The sequence below is a fragment of the Eumetopias jubatus genome, unplaced genomic scaffold (genome assembly GCF_037043125.1).
Source record: "Eumetopias jubatus isolate StellerSeaLion01/CBP00866 unplaced genomic scaffold, mEumJub1_p1.0 scaffold_5, whole genome shotgun sequence".
Lineage (NCBI taxonomy): Eukaryota > Metazoa > Chordata > Mammalia > Carnivora > Otariidae > Eumetopias > Eumetopias jubatus.
In genome coordinates this window covers 92,313,603-92,331,762 of record NW_028274811.1, presented here as the reverse complement: position 1 = coordinate 92,331,762, position 18,160 = coordinate 92,313,603, and the positions used below count along the sequence as shown (strand labels likewise).

The window sequence follows — 18,160 nt, the reverse complement described above, 5'->3', positions numbered from 1 at the left end:
GAGAGCTTTTGTAAACGAACCTCCTCTACAAACGTGAGTGTGGCTTTGTATCAAAGACAGCCCACGCCCACACTGCAGTGGCAGGCGCCGAGCCCCCGCTCCGCCCCCTCTTCCTGGTTTTTCCCGGCAATCCGCCCCTCCGGCGTCATGTGACAGGGGTGCCCAGCCGGGACGAGCTCCTGATTGGCCGGGTTGCAGAACACCTCCCGATTGGCCGGAGGCCGGCGGGCCCCCGCCTCCCTCCTCCTCCTCGCCGCGGCCCACGTGAGGGGGGCGAGTCACGCGATTTCCGGGAACCCGTCAGGAAGGACATAAACAAAACAAACCGAGGCAGCATGGAGAGGGGCCGCGGCCCCTGCAGCGGAACCGGACCCAGCCCCTGAGCCGCCCCCACACCTACAGGTGAGCTCCGCTGCTGTCCGCCTGGAGCCCGCAGGGGCCTGTGCTGGGGGACTAGCCGGGCGGGGGGCGGAGGAGGGCCGCTGGCCTACGAGGCAGCAGCGCCGGGGCTCTGAGCCGGGCCGGCGCGGGGCGACCGGGACCAGGGCCGAGTCTGGGGGCGCGCGGGCCTCAGGTTGCCGCCTGCCGGTCACGGGGTCTCCGGCTCCCCTCCCCCACCCCCGGTCCGGGACGGTTATATAAAAGCGCGGGGTGGCTGTAGAGGGGACCCACGGGTGGGCGGCAGGCTAGGCCAGGGGTGGGCAACGCCAGGCGTCTGCCCTGCCGGGCCGCCCGGCCCTTCACTGCTGCCTCCGAGACCGGGGCCGTGGCTGCCGGCAACCGGCCTGTCAGAGAAGCTAGCGGGTGGGAGGGGCCGGGGAAGGGAGGGGAGGCGAGGCTGGCGGGGGAGGAGAGAGAGGGGCGTGTGAGGAAGGGCCGGGGCCACGAAGGTTGGAACCGGGCAGGCAGGAGACGAGGAAGCGCTGGCTGGGGGTGGGGGGGATCCAGGCAGGGGTGTCTCTGGGGTAGCCGCTCCCCCTTCCCGTCTCCGCCCCAGAGACGGGCGAGAGGGGCCTCCCTCCGGGATTTGTTTATATGTCTTCTCAAAGCAGCTTGAAGGGGCTCGTAGGCGGAGCCCTCAGCGCGGAGTGGCGGGCCGTGCTGCCCAATGGGATAGGCGGATGAAGGCTGCTGCGCCAATGGACGTGGGGGAGGCGGTGCCGCGGGGGCCCCCTCCCAATTGGTTAGGCTGTACCGGGGGTGGGCCGGGTGGGGCGGCCATGTTAGATGGGAGGGGACCGGTGGTGGTGGGTCACAGAGAGGGGAGGAGACAGGGCAAAGGGCGAGGGAGCCGGGCCGGGGGCGTTTCGGGTGTCCGAAGGCGAGTCCGATCGGACCAGGAAGTAGCTCAGGGGAGCCAGACCCCGACCCACCGCTCTCCCCTCCCGAGCAAAGGAGGCAGGGAAGTACCGAGGGCAGTCTAGCCGCCCCTGGGGGTGGTTCCTGGGACTAGATGGAGCTCAATCTCTGGATTCTCCCTCTTTCTCGGCCCTACCCTTCCTGACAAACACGGCCGCCAAACCCTGTAATTGCTTTCCTCTGACCCAAGAAAACAAACCTTTTTTGCTGTTTCTGAGCGGGCTTGAGCCTTAAGACTACCTTAAGAAGGTACTTGGATAGCTAGCGGTCTGAATTTCGGCACAAGGCCTCACATAGAGGGAGGCAGTGAGGAGGAAGTTCTGCTTTTCTGGATTTTGCACAGAAAACCAGGACTAGAAAAAGCCGAGAAAGTTAAGAGCTGGGTGGGGTTTCCATTTTTTCATCAGGGTACCTTCTAAAGATCGCCCCCGCACTTTCTAGCCCTAGTCCTAGTAGTAATTTGCCCCTCCTGTTTACATAAATTTGTAGCTCACGTGAATCAAGTTCATAAGAAAAGTGAGCCTTGAGAAAATTACAGATTTGAAGGTTCTTTAACTTTGTCTTGTGAATATCCTGCAGGTGAGGAATAGGATCAAAATCTTATTTCTTTTTAAAAAGCAGAAAATAAGATTTTTATGTAAATTTGGTAATCTGTGGTAAACTGGTTGTCACTGATTGTACTTTTAAATATTTTTTTCCCATTTTCTTTTCATCCAAAATAGCTGGGAAAGCACCAGAGATGAAGGGGGAAATGGTATGAGTAATTAGAAAATCAGTTATTTTACTTTGTTTTCTGATTATTTTGGCATCCTGTCAGCCTTATTAAATGCTTGATTTAGCTTTGTGTTAACATCACCTTACAACCTGTGACTGCACTGGTATTGTCAGGGTACCAGGCTGTTTGTTGATGCACTTTGGTTAAGCATTTAGGGTATCATGCAGAGGCCATTCAGGAGTTGACTGTATTTATTTAGGAATTTGCATTATCTCCTATTTTGTTAACTGGAGAAAAATAATAATCGGTAAATAAATGATTTGTCGGTTTCTGTATTGTTTTGACATGCTTGACTCAGTTTTGTTAAGAATGATATGTAAAAATATAATCCCTCATTTTTTATAGACTTCAGTTCTTAAATATAACTTTTACAGCAAGTAAAAGTATTAGTTTATTATTTATTGAATTTTCTTAAGAATGGCAGAGAGGCACCTGGCTAGCTCATTTGGTAGAGTATACAACTCTTGATCTCTGGTCCTGAGTTCTAGCACCTCACTGGACCTAGGGCTTACTTTAAAAAATAAAATAAGAATGGAAAATAGATCCAAGACTTACTTGGGTGTAATTCTTTTATATGACTTATATACTAGCTTTGGAATTTTTAGACTAGTAAGCATAGAAGAGGCTAAATACATCCAGAAGGAGAGATTTTGGATGTTCCACTTACCATCCCATTCTCTGTCATGACAATTGAAAACAGACTCTTAGACTATATCCTATTTGGTTTACTAGTTCACTCTGTGTGGATTCTTGGATGCCAGTGTAAGGACTGGAAGAATAACTTGTATAGTTCCATGGTGGTGGTTAACAATACAAGTGACCGTGAAAGTACAGTGAGTTTGTATGTTTATTAATGTAGCATAGTTTTTAAAAAGAGTTAAACTACATCCACCAGTTGCTTTTAAAGTATAGTTTGTAGTCAGGATTGACAATTATATGACTTGGAATTAATCAGCAGAGGTTTGTTTCCCTATGGGTTTTGTCTTGGATGTTTGGGAGAAAAATTCTCTTTCATTGTATTCAGTAGTTCATCTTCCAGGGTAGATAAACTCTTAGGCTAGACATAATTTGTCAGGTCATTAGTCTGATGATTTTAAGATAGAGGTTGACAGGACTTTTTCAATTCACGGTCAAATAGTAAATATTTAGCTTTGTGGGCCATTGTAGTCTCTGTCTCAGCTCTGCAAATTGCAGCATGAAAACAACCATAGATAACATATTTGGGGCTGTATTCTAATAAAATTTATTTACAAGAACTGGCTGTGGTTGAAGGTTGTAGTTTATCAACCCCTGTCCTAAGACATCAGTCACTGGGTTTTAATTACTTAGATGTAAAGATATTGCAGAATATGTAAACATGCACTTCAGGTAGTAATTTGAGCACTTGCAGAATGTACATTATCTCTTGCCCTGAAGAATTTTTAGAATAAGAGCATAGGGCAGCATTGTATTCTATATTTTTATTTCATTTGCTAATAGATGTTTTCCTGGAAAAAAAAACTTTCTTTTTTTACTTTTTTAAAGTAGGCTCCACATCCAGTGTGGAGCCCAACATGGGGCTAGAACACATGACCCTGACATCAGGACCTGAGCGGAGATCAAGAGTCAGATGCTTAACCCACTGAGCCACCCAGGCGCCCCTGAAAAGATGTTTTAAAGCAAATGTTGGAATATTAAGTCCTATTTATTTTAGAGATGCATTCTGATTGAAAAGTTTTGGCTTTTTAAGATATTATACCTAAGAACCTTAATATAGTCAAGGGTATGGTCCTGTTGAGGTCTGAAAGTGCATCTAGTGTATCATTCCTAACAAAACTGTTTACAGCCGTTTGAAGAGATGTTAGTCAAATGAGTAAATACTTAACCCTCTGAGTTCTTACATATATCATGCAGTTAATTTGGAAGCCATACTGATGGTGCCATTGCCTGAGATGTTTGTAGAATGACCTAAATAGGGTGGGATACTTTTTCAAACAAGATCCCAAAAGATACAGGTTGCTACCCCTCCCCTTCCTTGGAAAATGTGAAGTGGTGCTAAGTGCCCACTGAAGTGGAGATGCTAAAACCCTACATAGGCAAATAGTTAATTTTTTCATGGGTAGCTTTTTGCTTTGTTTCTATGCAGTTATTTCTCCAGTTTGGTTGACTTGAACTGGGTTTTAAGTGCAAGAATGACAGTTGAGAAAGGAGAATATATTGACCTCTTAGAACGGAAAAGCATCAAGTGGCCTGTAATCTTGTTTCTAGTTCTAGTTAGCCTACTATTTGGCTGGGTGACTGTGGGTAATTAAGTTTATTAATTTGTAATGGGAGAGATTAATGATGTTTTCTATCTCATAGTGGGATATTGGGAAGTTGTCAGTTACTGTATTCTCAAGCTCTTGTACTTTGAATATGCTAATACTTCCAGCTGCTTAGAACCACCTCTCAAATCTCTATTCAGTTTTCTTTTTCATAGGTTAATGACCTCTCAGTTTATCCTTATTCGCACTTGTACCACAGTACAGTATTTACCCATTTATGTCATCTACCTGGTGCGCAACTTGAGGTCAGAGTCTGCCTATTTTTATATCCCCAGTGCCTCTCTCTGTGCCTGTCACCTTTTAGTGCTTCTGAACTTCCTAAATAAATGAGTGCATTGCTAAAAACTGCTTATCTGGAAGGTAATAAGTCAGTCTACTATTAGTAGAGATGTTGGGCTTAGTTGGAAGGGAGGAATTAATCACCATCTGCTGAAACAAAAAGCCTTCATTTAAAAATTGACCCGTTTGAGAAAGTTTATGGAAAAGCTATTTTGATGATGTCTAAAAATCCCTTTAATTCTTTCGTCAATTTTTTTCAGATACATTCCATTAGTTAGACTTGTTGAATATTCCTTCTAAGCATGCCCAGACGGACAGACAGACACACACACACAACCTGTGCTTTTTCCTTTGGATTTGTCATTAGCACTTAGCACACTTGGATCTCTGGGTGTTTGGCAAATGTGAGTGGAGCCTCATTTCTTAGAGGTTTGGGACAATTATTCATCTGTATAGCAGTGTTTCTCATCTTGGGGAAGTACTGTAAAGTCATTCTTGTTAATCAAGTCTGGTTCACCCCAGGGGTGAGGGCTAGACATGGAGAGAGTTTGTTGCAGGGAGCTGCAGTGGGACTTGGTGACTGCACTACCATCCCACTGTATTGCTAGCCAAGCCTTGTATGCTTTTTTACCAGTTCATGACCTTTCTAACAAAATCTGTATTGGAACTCTCCTCCCCAAACAACTTCTTAAATCACTCATCTTCCCACTAATTCCTGGCAACTCTGTTCATCTTGCTATTCTGTCCTTTTAACACCAAACCTACTTCTACATCTTTTGTTACAAAGTCATGTTTTACTTATTTATCTTTGGGTGTTGTTGACATTGACAGTTTCCCATGAAAGCGTTATGAGCTTGCTAATTTTTTGTCCTCCAGTTTTCTTCAGATTCTTCTTGTACACATATTTTGTTTAGTTTATAGTGTTCTGCCTTTGAGAGTTTAAGGTGCTTTTATTTTTATTTTAGAGAGGAATTTCCATCTTTGACTGCTACACACTATTCCTGATGCAGTTTGCCTTCTCTTTTATATTTTTGCCATTCAACAGAAATTTAAAGCATTACAAAAAAAAAAAAAAAACTTTAAGGAAAGGTCCTTGATGGTATGGGGAGAAACTAGGGGTAGGGTGCCTGTACTCTTGTTCAAAACATTCACTCTAGAAATCCTTTAAACAGCAAGGCTTCTAGCTTTCTACTTGTGTTTTATAAGGTGTATAAAATTTCTTACTTGTAAAGGACTTTACAGTTTTGTGAAGTGCTTGTTAGTAAGGGTTTTCATCCTTACTATTGAATTCTCTACTAGAGTTGCCCATAGACTAATAGAGGAAACAAGACCTTGCAGTTTAACAGTAGGATAATTTTTAGAACAACATGTTCTGAAAATACGGAAGAGGGACTACTAGCTCTGCCTGAGAAAGTTGGAGGAAAGTTGGAGAAGCTTCACAGAAGAGGTCCATTTGAACTGGGTTTTGAACACCAGTGAAGGAAGCATTCTGTGTCCAGTCAAGGAGGTATAAAAGGTATATGCGGGGCACCTGGCTGGCTCAGTCGGTGGAGCACGTGACTCTTGATCTCAGGGTCATGAGTTTGAGCCCCACATTGGGCATGGAGCCTACTTAAAAAAGAAAATAAAAGATGTATGTGATGTGTGGGGTGGGCTTGGATATGAGAAGGCTTCACCTAAGACAGGGCCACCAAGAGGGCATAGATGGAGGAGGAGGAAGAGACTACTTGGGGTGAGATTTAGGAGGAAAGGGCTTTTTTGTTTTCCTCTTGTCCCCTCCTTCTCTTGGGCCTGCTCTACGCTGTCAGGTCTCTGGTCCCTTCACTTTGTGGCTTTGACTTTGATTAGATGATCTCTTTTCCCATAGTTTTTGGTTTTTCTTTCAGTCTTTCATCGAGGTCTGACATACCTCTCTTCTCTCTTGTAATCCGTCAGTACCAACATAACCTTTTATTCTGACCTAATGCGTCCCTTGCCTTTATCTCATATCTCACCTCCTTGCTTCCATCCCTTTCTTTATTCCCTTTGGGTTTCTTTCCCCCCTTTTTTTGACTCTTTTTAAATTTTTTTTTAAGATTTTATTTATTTATTTGTCAGAGAGAGCACGTGCACAAGCAGGGCGAGCAGCAGGCAGAGGCAGAGGGAGAAGCAGGCTTCCTGCTGAGCAGGGAGCCGCATGTGGGACTCAATCCCAGGACCCCGGGATCATGACCTGAGCTGAAGGCAGATGCCTAACCGACTGAGCCACCCAGGCGTCCCTTGACTCTACTTTTCCTCTTCATTTTTGCTTTATTTAAAAATAAAACAAAAACATTCTTTCACACGATCTGCTTCTTTGCATTTGAACAGCAACGAATGTCTGAGTTGATTCCCTTTTGGGAAATCTTGTGAGATCAACTTGGCTTTGATACCGGTCCAAGTACTAATTATCCATCTCCATGAATTTTCCTTTTAAGAAGCATTTTCATTTGTATTCAGAGATGCCATTTCTTATAGGCTACAGTGCAGAATATAACCACTTATATGCTGTGTTTTCTACTTAAAACTGTTCTATGACAAGATTCAATTCAAATCTCACCTTTTCCTGAAACTTTCCCAAACTTACCCAGGTAGAGATGTAGTTCTCTTCTCTGTAGTTTTATAGTGTTTTCTAAACACCTCAGCTTTACTGAGGTATAATTTACGTAAAATAAAATTTACCTAACTTTTAGTTTTGACAAATCTATGCAGTCATCTGACTACCTCTACAGTCATGATACGGAACATTTCCATCACCACAAAAAGTTCCTTCATGACCCTGCTTCACCCCTGGCCCCAATCACTGATTTACTTCCTATCACTGTAGTTTTGTCTTTACTGGCATCTAAATGCAATCATAGAATGTGTTGTCTTTTGAGTCTGATCGCTTATAATGTTAATAATGCTTTTGAGATTTCATGTCATTTCGAGTATCAGTTGAGTACTTGTTATTGTATGGATATGCCACAATCCATCCATTTTGGGTTTGCTTCAAGATTTTAGGCCATTTTGAGTAAAGCTACTATAAACATTCATGTAGAGGTGTTTTAAATACCTCTCTTATCATCAACTATCTTTTATATGGAGGTCCAGTTGCAGAATGCTTAAGAGTGAAAGACCTGAAGTTAACTGTATTCTCAAACAGGCTTTTTGCTAGTGCTGTGATTTTTAATAGCATCTCATCTGTCAGCTTAGGCACCTCATCTGTAAAATGGAACTGGGGTGGATTGTAGCAAGCTAGGGAGCATAGGCCAGGTTAAAGGGGTAATTCCTTTCAGTTGAGTGATTCAGGTGATGTTGCTGGGAATATGTACCCAGTGATTTTCTTTTTCCCCCAAGACAGTGACATTTGTTAATAGGACTCAGAAATTTTACATGAAATTTCCAATTTAAATGCTGGCATTTAAAGTTTAATTTTTTAAAAACACCAGTGAGGGAGCCGAACAAAACCCATATGTAGATTGATTTGTGGCTGCAGTCCAGTTTGGGGCCTTTACTTTAAATCTTCAGTTAACTTTGTATTTCCTTTTAAAATGTTTATAGTCCTGGTAGAGTGAACTTGTTGGGACTTTGCTACCTAATAGCTTAGCATAATAACTTGCTGGTTGTCCAACCTCCCAAGTTAAAAGACTAAACTAATGAATTACTATAAACAAATTTTATTCTTTCCTCTGCTAGGAGGGATAGAAGAATTCTGAGTGTCTGATGGAGGGTGGGATCAAGTTCTTGTTACTCTTTGTACTTCTCCTCTGATAGCTGCTGATTGTATTCATAGTTACGTTTTCCCAGATATTGGGGTAGTCCATCTGCTTTGTTTGGTTTATTCTGAATCCTGTTGAGACAAGTATAGTATAAACTGTGTATTTGTATTTATTAGAAACTGTATAAGATGTTATGGATATAAAGATAAATTTTGTGTAAGTCCATTCCCTTGGGTTACCCAGAATCTCTGGTGAAGCCAGTATAAAACTAACTATAAAAAAGAGATGAGCTCTATGTAATGGTTTGAACAGTTAGAGCAATAATCTCTCTGAAGAAGCCCTTTCCCCTTGTAATTTACTTGCCAAGTCTTTTTTTTTTTTTAAGATTTTTTTTTTTTTAATTTTTAAGTAATTTCTACACCCAGTGTGGGGCTTGGACTCACAACCCTAAGATCAAGAGTCACCTGCTCCATGGACTGAACCAGCCAGGCGCCCCTACTTGCCAATTCTTTATTGTGTACAGAGATGACTAGTTTGAAGCTTTATGAATTACTTTGTGAATCCAAAGATTCTTTTGCTGATTAAACCAGCATAATTGACATTGACCCTCATGAAGCCAGGGCAGGGATGTTAAATGACCTGTGTTGCCTGCAGATCCCTTATCTACCCTAGTTCCAAGCAGTTGGGTTTTTGTGATAATGAAGTGTGAAATTTAGACAATCTAGGATTCTGAGTTGAGTTCAGGTTTATACTTTCAGTAGCTGAACACTCCAGGAACATCTTATAACAAGAAAGGAATCTTAGGATAAAAAGTAGCCACAATTTATTGAGTTATCTGTTTTGTGTCAGGGCACATATTATTGTGAGTCACAAAATCCCTGAAAAGTAAAACGGGGAATTCTTGTATTTACAAATAAAAGAAGGCAGGTAAGAATCTGGAATAAAATTCCAAATACTCATAAAGCAGAACCTTTTATCTTGAATCTAGAGTTTGCTTCTCACAGAGCAAGCCTTTAGGAGTATTAGAGCCAAAGAGGCAGCCAACCTTTCTCAGTGTTGAAATAAATGATTGCAAAACTGTATTCACAACCTCTTTGTAGCCTTATGTCCAAAACCTCTGTACCAGCTGTTCTATAGCCCTGTGTCAGTGGTATAGCCCATTTCACACAACAGGAAGGAATTTGAAGAGGATTTCAAAATTGTATATATTCTTGCTACTTTTAGAAGAGTGTCAAATCTGGGAAAGGAGGGAGGAGACAAAGTTTGAGGAAGAACCTACATCTCTGATAACAGGAGTGCTGAAGTTGTTAGGCTACATCCAGAGTGTCTTGGGACAGCTATTCCCCTGGAATCTTGCATTATGGTTCAAATGTGTTTGCCTGCACCACTGTTTCTGTGCTGCTGCCTTTAAGCCTGCTGTTCCCTTTTTACATTTTACATACAGAAACTAAATGATTCTTTAAATTTTAGTGTTTAATCTGCATAAAATATTTTGTTTTAATTAAAATGGGGGTGGGGAGAGAACAGTGTAACCTGTATCAGTCCAATGCCTGGGTTCAGTTGGCTTCAATAAATTTTAATCCTACTCCTTCTTCTGCCCTCTCCTCACTAGACAAGAATTCTCTCTGGTCTTCAGAATTTACTGAAATTCAAATAATACTTTTCCTGGAAGTGTAAAAGAAAACTCAGGAGTACAGTTTTCAATATTTTTATTATATGTTACTGTAGTGGTTCAAGACTCAAATTAGCAAGCTAACTACTAGATAATTTCAGAGCACATAAAAGATGCTTGATACATATACAAGTTGACCTTTGAACAACATGGGGGGTTAGGGGGCACCGACCCTCTCTCCCCCCATACAGTTGAAACTTGTGTATAACTTTTGACTCTCCCCAAACTTAACTACTAATAGCCTACTGTTCACCAGAAGCATTGTGGAGAACATAAACAGTTGATTAACACATATTTTGTATGTTATGTATATTATATATTGTATTCTTACAATAAAGTAAGCTGGAGAAAATATTAAAATCATAAGGAAGAGAACATACATGCACAGTACTACTACTGTACTTACTGAAAAAAATCCACGTACAAGTGGACCCACACTGTTCAAACCTGTTATCCAAGGGTATTCTAAATGACTGACTTCTTCGCAGTGTCCTCTTTGTATATGAACAAAGTTGCAGCTCTGACTCCTTATCCAGAGGGACCTGTGGTCTTAGGGGATTTCCCATTCATTGTCAGTCAGCTCTTGTGTGGATGCCTGTGCTGGGCAAGGCATTGCTTTTGGTACTGTAGCGAAACAGAGATGAGATATAATGGTTGTTCCCAAAAGACTTTACAGTCTGGTAGTGGAGACAAGGAATTAGGGAGGAGGAAAAGAAAAACCAGTGTGAGCAAAGGCATGAAAGGCCAGAGCCTCACTGTTGGAAATTCTGAGTGGAGTGAAGTGTGATTATAAGTACCTCAAGGATTTGGTGAAATTGTAAGATCAAGCTAATATTAGTGTTATAGAACAGTAGTGGAAGATGAGATTGGAAAGATAGTTTCATTGTGTCTGAATATTGAGCATTATCCAAGAAATCTTTGGGAGTTGCTGAAAACTTATGGTCATAGTGCTAATACCAAGTGGTGGTTTAGGGAGAAAATATAATAGAACATAAGAACTTGGGGGGGGGCAGCTGGAGACAGGAAGATCTGTAGGGCAACTATTGGGATGGTAAATATAAAATGATGAGGCCCAAGTAAAGGGTTGAGAAAGTGGGAAGGGCAAAGACGAACAGATGCGTGTGTGCTAGGTGCAAGGTAAGTTGTCAGTATATCTTTGTTAAAGAGAACTGGCATGATTTAACAAAGAATCAGGGAGGAGAAAGAAAAGAGTCAGTACTGAGATCAGTGTTGTGTGCCTGGATGTCTGGGAATGACGGTACTACTGACAGAATGGAAATGTTTGAAGAGGGAGGTGTGGCATGTTGTGTCTGAGGTCATGGGATGTGAGTGAACATGGAAATACCTGGTTCTCAGATGGTAAGGCTCATGCATTCATGCGTTTAGACTGAAGATGTAGATTTGGGAGTCCTCTGGAGAAGAGGCACTGCAAGTAGGGATGGTCTCTATAATGATAGGTTTGCACAGAGGCATTTACTGAATGACCACAGATAAATCTCTTACCCTTATCGAACTTTTTTTATTAATGTAAAAATGGTAGGGATGACAGTTATGCTAATATGTACCCTAACTACTTCATCAAGTTGTTTTATCAAATGACAGGGCATAGCAATGTGCTTGTAGTCTATAAACAGTGATACAAATATAAACTGTGAATATTTTGTTGCCAGGGGTAACCAAATGTGACTGGGGTTAGAAATACATTCTTTGGTTCTGTCTAAAACTGTCCCATGCTCTTGCTCTTGTGCTCTGGACAACTTAATTGACGTGTATCAATGCTGCAGAAAGCCCATAATATCTTGTAATTGATAGTTTTCAGAAATAAAAAGTAGCTCTTCCTGTTCAGCTCACATTGATCCAGACACCTACTTTAATGGTCTTTCTTTTTCGTTCCCAAAGAGTTTTTTTTTAAGATTTTATTTATTTATTTGACAGATCGAGAATACAAGTAGGCAGAGAGGCAGGCAGAGGGAGAGGGAGAAGCAGGCTCTCCGCTGAGCAGGGAGCCCGATGCGGGACTCAATCCCAGGACCCTGGGATCACAACCTGAGCCGAAGGCAGCCGCTTAACTGACTGAGCCACCCAGGCGCCCCCGTTCCCAAAGGGTTTTAACTAAGCCTCCCTGGTTTCTCTGTAGGTGAAAGATTAAAGTTCAGCAGAAATCTTTGGAAAGGAATGGAATAAAATCTGAGAGGTCTTGTGTCTTCCTCCAAGACTGCATTCTAAGGAGAGAGATTTTTGAGATTCAGTATCTTTTCTTAGCTCCTCAGGATTCTTAGTAAAATATAATTATTTTGTTTAATTAAATGTGGCAAACCTAACTCAACCCCCATATTTTTAAAACTCTCTCAGTGTGAGGATAAAAAGGGACTATTGTATTGACCCAGGTCCACAAAGTGGTATGGTAAAAGGATCGTATCTCCTTATAGGGTCATGATGAGTACTGCTTGGCTAGGAAAATGATCTTTTCTCACCCAATCTGAGGGAAAAGATATGTCTTCTTTCTCTTTAGCCTCCTCTTTTCTTCAAGACCAGCAGCCACAGGGATTGGAAAATAAATAATGGGGGTCTTTTGCTAATAATTCCAGACATAAACTATAATCATCTAGTTTGAAGTGTACTTACTTGTCTTCTATATTTTGGAGTCCAGAGAACTGCTGTTGAAGGGTAGAGAATGGGGATTCACCTGAAGTTGTGTTCACAGGTTTTATATCACATACTTAAGGGAGAATGTGGCCTCCACCATTCACCCAGTGTGTTCCTTGCGTGAGCAGCATATGCTTCCTCAGTGGTTTGGGAATTTGCGGATCTCTGATTTCTGCTGTGCCATGAAACAGGTAGTGGCTTGATTCAGTAAACATCTGAAGAACTATTTTGTTCAGTAGAACTATTTTGCTTACTATTTTGCTGCACAGTTTTCAGAAGGAAAGGAATTGTTGAGTGGGACATATGACGTATGGCAGGGTGGATGGAATGTGGCTGACGGGTCCTGGTCTGCAAAGGAGCTTGGGCAAACTCATAAACTGTCTTTCTTGCCAAACGGGAACCTCATGGGCTATATGTACATGATGTATAAACCTAAATTACCAAGTCAGTGGTCCTTCCTCCCTTCCCTCCCCTCTCTTCCCTTTTTTTCATCTTTATGTGGGGATTAAGCCTCAGGGGAAATGACTTATTTAAGTTAGAGGGTCAGGACAGTTACCACATCTTAGAACTGTGGATCTGGTACAGTTTAAAGACAATAGAGAGAAAACCCAGGAACTCTGCACACATGAAAGAAAGGATGAGCATGAACCAGCAAAGATTAGGAAAGAACAAAATAAACCATAGTATATGAATTATATAACGGTATAAATGTGTTGGAGTTTCTTACCTCAAAAAATTTTTAAAAATACTTTTCATTGTAAAACAAATTTTTCCATTTAAACCATTTTTAAATGTACAGTTCAGTGGCATTAAGTACATTGACAATCTTGTGTAACTATTTCTAGAACATTTTCCTCATCCTAGACAGAAACTCTGCCCACTAAACAGTAACTCTCCCGGCGTCTGGTAACCTCTGTTCTACTTTCTGTTCTGTGAGTTTGCCTTTTCTTGTACCTCGTATAAGTGGGATTATGTAATATTTGTCCTTTTGTGTCTGGTTTATTTCACTCAGCGTAATGTTCTTAAGGTTCATCCATGATCAGAATTTCATTCCTTTTTATGGCTGAATAATGTTCCATTGTATGAATCACTGTATTTTGTTTATCCATTCATCTGTTGATGGCCACTAGGGTTGTTTCCACCTTTTGACTGTTGTGAAAAACATAGCTGTGAATATGGGTGTGTATGTATCTGTTTGAGTCCCTGCTTTCAGTTCTTTTGGGTATCCAGATGTGGAATTGCTGGATCATATGGTAATTCCATGTTTAACTTTGTGTGGAACTGCTAAAGATTCCCAGCTGCACCACTTTGCATTCCTACCAGCATTGCACAAGGGTTCCAGTTTTTCCATATCCTCCTCAATATCCTCGACTTGTTATTTTCCATTTTTTGGATAATAACCATCCTAATGGGTGTGTCAAAAATTTTTTTAACATCTACTCTGTTGAATGTTGGATGACTCAAAAGTGCTACTTACTATTGTGAGGAGTCAGTTCCCTTGAGTCAACTAAATGGGAACAGTGCCCTAAGCCAGTGGCATATAAAAGGGGAGGTGTAGGGATTTGGGCCATCATATATATAGTATCTGCTTTTTCATAAGACATTTTCATTTATATTGGTTTATATTTTTCAACCTTTGAAAAATATCATGGACTCTCAGGAATCAGCTGAAACCCTCGGATTCAGAAGAGGCAAAATTTAGGGGCTCTTGGATGTGTGTAGGCTGCCTGGCACTCCAGTCAGCTCTTGGGTTTGGCTTTCAAAGTTTGGATTAGTGGTTTAAGCAGTCCCAGGGATGAGCTTTTGGTAAAAGTCCTTTGGCCTTACCTATTGGTGATTTACCTTACTTCACCTTTTGCCTTGCCTAATGTACATAGTAAGCCTCAACATATTTTCAAGTAGAGAACCAAAAAAACCAGGGTAGGACCTGGTAAAAAAAAAAAAAAAAAAGCTATGAAAGATATTGAGCCATGGCCATCTTCAAGTGATACCATTACTGCTCATAAATCAGTCATTTGCTCCATATCATTTGTAGGAGAGGAAAGCTTTTCCTCTCTTCCCTTCTAGGTTCTAGGTTCTTTGGCTGGTCTGATATAAATAAATTGACACAAGACAGATGAACAGAAGAAAAACAAATTTTAATTTTATGTGTATGGGAGCTCATCAAAATACGAGATTCAAAGAAGTGACCAAAGCAGGCAACTTTTATACCTTTTAGACAAAGAAACAATAAATCTGTTAAGAGTTGACAAAGATGTTTGGGCTTGGGGTAGCAAATTAATGAAGAAATAAGGTTTATTTATATAGCCTTCTTGGCCCTGAATTGCCTATCTCTGGCACTAAGGATGCTTTCTTTCTCCCAGGTGCAGGGAGGGTACCTCTCACATGGGGAAATTTATTTCTTGCTTTCAGGGCGACAGAGGAAGGTCAGAGTGTCTTTATTGCACTAGCTCTTTCTTGAGTAACTTCAATTAAAAATAATATGTGAGGGCAGCATATTGGGGCAGCCTGCCCTGAACCCCTATCACATTGCTTCAGGGAGCCAGTTTTCTGTTAACAGAGTATTTTCCTGTGCCTAGGCACTGTTGTTGAATAGTTTTGAATGAGCCCAGGTACAGAAAATCTGTTGGCAGATATTTCTGATGGACAACAGTCTTCTTTCCCTTGAAAGAGTCACAAAACTGTATTGAGAACTGATGAGCCAGAGCTGCGAAAAAAAGGAATTCATGGGGTGCCTGGGTGGCTCAATCGTCCTGGAATAGGGTCCTGTGTCAGGCTCTCTGCTCAGCAGGGAGTCTGCTTCTCCCTCTCCCTCTCCTGGGTGCGCTGTCTCTCAAGTAAATAAAAATCTTTGGGGAAAAAAAAAAGGAATTCCTAACTAGGAAATTGATTTAGCCTTTCCTTTAGGGTTTTGTGGGTTTTTTGTAGTTGTTTTTAATAACACTAGTCTTGGTATGCTTGAGGGCAGGGTAGAGGACTTTAGGATCAAGGAAGTTTGGGAAATCCTATCTGCGCTAGTCACCTTTTGGTGATTTATAATGCACATTAGTACCTAGCACCTTAACGTTTGCAAGAAGCCCTACATGGAGTCAATGTATCAGTTTTATTTAATGTGGTGTTTTCTAAACCTCATAACCCTTTTATTGAATAACCATTTAACATTCCTTGGAACAAATATTTCTTAGGTTACACATTGGGAAATTAGACCATTGCTTTTAGTGTACATAACTTTAATATCAAAGCTGTGAGTAAAATATGGATATTCTTAAGCCCAAAGAAGTGTGAAGGCATCCTGAAGAGCAAGTTGTTACACCTTCCTCTTGTTATTTGGCCATCTAAACATCAATATACCCTTTGTATATGGCTCCCTGGTATAGGAGATGATTTGGGAGCAGTGTATCATTATGGAAGATTCTGTGCAATGGTAATTACTGTAGAAACCTTTATTATTTTTTCTTTTCTTTCCACTTTTGGGTGGTGAATTTTGTTGTTCATGGTCGTTTCACAATAAATGGTACCAAGAATTTTGGAAATTGGTACTTGGAATGGTACCAAGAATTCTGGAAAATGGGTGCAAAACCTTGGGGATAAAGATAATTGGTTGTGACCTTGGGTCATTAGTTTCAGAGAATGAAAAGACCTTTTACTGCTTGGGGTAAAATTGGCCCTTCACCCTTCCTGTTTGCTGCTGGGAAAAGCAACTAAGGACCTTTAACTATCCCAGGAGGAAATGCTCAACTCTTAACATGATGGATACCCTCTCTTTGGGAAATGGTGTCTTTAAAACATTCAGCCTTGCTGCCAGTAGCCGTCACAGACGTTGAGTTTCTGAGATGGAGTAGGTGTGGCACAAAGGAAAGCATTGGCAAAATATACCTGTTGATAATAATCACCTTTCAGATTTATTTTATTAGTACATCCTAATTTAATATCTCATTCAATTCTCATAACATCCCTGATATAGTTAAAGGAGAATAATTGTCATTCCTCAGTGGGGTGCTAAGGCATAAATTTAAATAACTTGCTCAGATTCATAAGACTGCTTAGTTTTAATTATGGGATCAAAACTGGATTCCAAGTCTCCTGTCAAGTGCTCCAAACAAGTGCTCTTTTTGCTAACTGCATTGACAACCTAGTTTTGATGTCAAGTGTTTAAATAAAATTAAAAAAAAAAGTTTCTCCTGCTATGCAAAAGTAGAGTGCTCCTATGAAACCTTTCGTAAGCTGAAATGGCATAAAGTGGAGAAGCACTTACCATTAATTATGTGGAAAAATTTTGAGCATTCCCAGGCCCAGAAAATAACCTCTCATAGGATTTTCTGATACCTTAGGATACATCTTGCTAATGCATGCACAAAATAAATCGAGATAAAGCACAGATGTTCACAGACACAGTTCAGAACTGTGGCAACTTGGTACGGAGATGCTGAGTGGTTCCCAGGGAAGGAGCTGGGTAGGGTATCTGCTGCTGTGCTTGGGTTGTGTTCTGCCTCTGTAATGGCCCAATGGACAACAAACGCTTAACACTGTTTTCACCTATTTTCATAAAAACACAAATCCTCTTTGGATTTCCTTCAGTTAGCAAAAACAGGTACCAGTGTAGGTCTTCGTAAAAGCGAAGTGGTGTAACATAAACTTCAAAAAGTGGGGTTACCTCTATTTGCATTTGTATTTTATGGCTTTATGGCTTAGAAGATTCGGTGGCTAGGAAACTAGTATTATTAGTAGTATTGTTTTCTTTCTAGAAATGAGAAAGAGGCTTAGAAAGATTGACCTACCCAGTGTTACATGGTTTGCAAATGAGAGCTGCAACTAGAACTTAGCCCTCTTTTGTCCACTGTTTTCCCTGATAAACCAAACTATTGGTAGATGGTGTCTTTAGTTGATGGCAATGAGTATTTATTTAATAGAACTTAATCTTTTCTCGAGTCTTCAGCCCTGTTGCTTAGTAAGGGTAAACTTAAGATTTTAGAGAGTATCACTCTTTTCTCCCAGATCCAGGTTATAGACCAGGATTATACTGACCCACTTCATTGAATGCATCACTTGAATCATACACCTTTTTGGAGTTGGAAGTAATAGATCTAGAAAAGGCAGCTGATCAGGGTGCCCAGATGGCTCAGTCAGTTAAGTGACCGACTCTGGATTTCGGCTCAGGTGATGATCTCAGGGTTGTGAGATCGAGCCCCACATCGCTAAGATTCTCTCTCTCCTTCTCCCTCTGCCCCTCCCCACCCCAAGAAGGAAGGAAGGAAAAGAGAAAAGAAAGAAAAAAAAGAAAGGGCAACGGACCTTGTTTCTCACAGGAATCAAGGGAAGAATTAGGACTGAGATTATATATCAGCAGTAGGATCAAGGCATGAGGCCATATAAGGAGGAACTGGACCAGAACTGGCCTTTGTCAGGA

The 18,160-nt window shown here is 41.3% G+C and overlaps 1 protein-coding gene across 4 annotated transcripts in view; it reads left to right on the top strand.

Moving 5' to 3' along the window:
- The first annotated feature begins 300 nt into the window (after positions 1–300).
- The window catches only part of CREBRF (CREB3 regulatory factor), a 55,515-nt gene continuing 37,655 nt past the window's right edge, over positions 301–18,160 (top strand). For 3 of the 4 annotated variants that reach the window (XM_028102847.2, XM_028102844.2, XM_028102846.2), the window contains exon 1: positions 301–402. The gene's annotated coding sequence lies outside the window, so the exon portion shown is untranslated. Of the gene's footprint in view, positions 403–1,503; positions 1,609–18,160 lie in introns of those variants that run through there. The other variant, XM_028102845.2, reaches the window with a different exon arrangement.